Consider the following 3,137-nt stretch of genomic DNA (forward strand, 5'->3'; position numbering starts at 1 on the left):
TGGCGGCCGCTTGTATATTGTCCCTCCCCTCTGGAGCTTCGGCGAGGCCTTTCAGGAGGATTGTGACTCAGCCTCTGGGCCCGAGGCAGAGCTCTCAGACACCGGCGACGCTGGCGGCGACAGTCCCGGTGGCGCCGAGGCCTAGGGACAGTCCCGCTGTCGCCGGAGATTGGTTCTCTAGGTTTCTGAGGAGGGTGAACGTCGCGGCGCCCCGGAGCCGGCTCGCGGGGCGGCCTGACCGGGTCGACCAGCTTCTCCCCGTGCCCCTGCGGCCACGGGGACGGACCGCCCGGACCCTGCCTGGGCCGGGCCGCCGCGGTGGGCGGGGAGAGGGTCTTCCCTGCCCGGAGCGCCTGGACTCGGGCTCGGCGGTCCGGACGCCTCCTGGGCCGCCCTCAGGAGCGTTTGCTTCGCCCTCAGGAGCGTTTGCTTCGCCCTCAGGAGCGTTTGCTTCGCCCTCGGCCCCGCTCCGGAGGTGGGGACCGGCCCAGACGGTGGCTTGGAGGTCGCCGGAGGGCGCGCCAGGGTCCGGGCCCTCGGGTCCTTTCTGCCCGAGGTGTTTTCCGCGTGGCACTCCGGAGGTGGGGGAACCCGAGGGTTGAGCGGGGGAGGCGCGTGTGCGGTCCCCCCGTGGGGTCCGGTCGCCCGAGGCGTCTCCCGGCACACATGCTTTTTCTTTGTCAGAGTCCTGACGGGTCCGGAGACGTGGATGGACCGGACCCTGCTTCCGCGGGTGGCCGGGGAGGGCGCGCTCGACCCTTCGGCGTGCCCTCGTGGGTCTCGGTCGTCGGACGCGACTTTGGCTCCCCCCTCTCCGGCTCCCTGAATCCCAGTCGGGAGGTGGGGGCCGGCTCGGGCCGTCCTGGGTGCCCCGTCTAGGACGGTCCGGGCCCCGGGCGCGGTCCCTGGTCGGGGCCCGCTCGTCTCGTGGGAAGCGCCTCGCTGACGGTTCTGTCTTCTCTTTTCCTTTTGCACATCGAAGCCAAATCCCCGTTCGGAGACTCGGACGGACCGGTACCCCTGCCCGCGTGGACGAGGCGGGGAGGGCGTCCTCGGCCAGCTTCCCCCCCGCCCCCCCTTGGTGCCCGCGCCCCCGCTTTGGCCACCACGCGCCCCCTCCCCCCTCCCGGTCGACCAGATGACCCCCCCCCCCCCCAAGAGAGCTCGGGGCCTGGTGTTTATGGGGCAGCGTTGGGGACAGGTGGCCGGGACAAGGTTCCGGGGGCCCTCCCTGCGCGTCGTCGATGTGCTCCGCTGTCAGCTGCTGTCATTTCGTCGCCCTTAATAGGCCTTTTTTGCCACCAGATAAGTGCTGACACGGTCTCCTTTGGTGTCTGCCACCGAGGACTGTGGGTCTCTGGACGCACGCGGGGCTCTGGGCTTCTGGGCCGCCAGCTGGTGCCCGGTTCGGCCCTTGCCGCTGGAGCCGCCCGCCTGGGCCTGTGCGCCGGCTCCTGTGTGGTGTCGTCTGGCTGACCCGACCCTTGGTGCCACCTCCGGTCTCTGGGCGACCCGAGGGTGGCGGGGCGAGGTGGCGCGTGGGTCTTCTACCCTGTGCATCCCTCGCCCCCGCTGTGGGCACCTGGTTGCGGCTGGGGCGACCCCCGCCCTGTGGGCTCCGTGCCACGTGTCAGGCGTTCTCCTCTTGGGGGTCGTCGGCCGCTCTCGCCTGAGGCGAGGTGGGGGGGGCGGAGGTTGCCGGCGAGGCTTAAAGCGGGCCCCTCTGGTGACTGTCCTCACCGTGCCTCCCCCCCGCTCCACCTTGGCTCAACAGATCGATGTGGTGTGGTCGTGTTCTCCCGGGCCGAGCCTAAGCCGTGCCAGACGAGGGACGGGCGTTCCCAGTGAACGCGTCTGCTCTTCTCGGTCTGTCCGCGGGGCCCCTCGCTTGTCTTCTCCCCCCCTCGCTGCCCATCAGGGAGGGTGAGGAAGGCAGGGGTTGGGTGTGGCTTCTGGCCCTGATCTTCGGTCTCCTCTGCCTCGGGGCGTCAGTGGGGGCCGTTGGTCTTCTGACACAGCAGATTGCTCTCGCTTCGCCTTCTCGGCGTGTGCCCGGCGAGCGGCCCTCCCTGTGGCGGGGAGGGCTGTGCCGCCGCCGACGCCGCGCTGCGCACCCCATGCGGGTGTGTGAGCGTGCCTCGTGTGACCCTCGGTGGTGCCCCTGGAGCGCTCCAGGTCGTCCCTCAGGTGCCTGAGGCCGAGTGGTGGTGTCGTTTCCCTTAACCCGGTGTCCCCCTCGGGTCCCCGCCACGGTGGCGTGTGTGTCCCGTGAGTGGCTCTCTCTGGGGGGGGGGGTCGAGGCGGTAGGGAGAGGCGTGCCTGTTCCCCTCGTCGCGGAGGCCTTGGCGGATGAGGCCTTGCAGGGGGCGGGACGCGGGCTCCGCTCTGGCCCTGACCGCGCACACGCTCCTGTGTGGTGGTCCGCTCCCCTGTACCGCAGGCCCCTCCCACCCAGCTGAGGACTGGTGGCTCGTGGAGCGCCTCCGTGGGCCCGAAGGCGACACGGTCCGGGTGAGGGACGGCGCGCCCTCGGGGAGAACGCCTTCTCTAGCGATCCGAGAGGGAGCCTTGGGGTACCGGACCCCCCAGCCGCTGCCCCTCCCGAGTGCGCAGTGGCCACCGTGGCGACTGCCAGAGCACGTGGGCAGAGCAGAACTCCCCCGGCCCCGCGGTGGGGCCGTGTGCCGCTCGTTGCCTACCGCGGCCCGCGCCTCCCCCCTCCGAGTCGGGGGAGGGTCCCGCTGGGCCCCGCCGGGCGTCCGGCAGGTGGGGGGCCGTGTGCGTGCGGCCGGCCCCCCGTGGTGCGAGCCCTGGGGGAAGGGGGGGGAGCTGTGTCGGGGCGCGACGCCCGGTCGGCCTCGGCCTCCCCGGCCCCGCAGCTGGTGGTGAGGGGGAGCCCGTCGCGCCCGCCCTCGCCCCCCGAGCCGCAGCTGGTGGCGGCGTGCGGTCACGGTCTGGGCCGCCTCGCTCGAGAGCGTTGTCCCCGGGATGTCGAGCCTCGGGGGTCAGACTCAGATGGGAGACGGATCTGTCGCGTGTGGATGGCGGAAGACGGGTGGACGGCTCGCCGGCCCTGGCGGCGGGGCCGGGTCGTGGGCCACGCTCCGGGGATGGCCGGGGCCGGCCGGCGCCCCAGG

This window comes from Capricornis sumatraensis, unplaced genomic scaffold, assembly GCF_032405125.1.
Source record: "Capricornis sumatraensis isolate serow.1 unplaced genomic scaffold, serow.2 scaffold85, whole genome shotgun sequence".
In the NCBI taxonomy this organism is placed as follows: domain Eukaryota; kingdom Metazoa; phylum Chordata; class Mammalia; order Artiodactyla; family Bovidae; genus Capricornis; species Capricornis sumatraensis.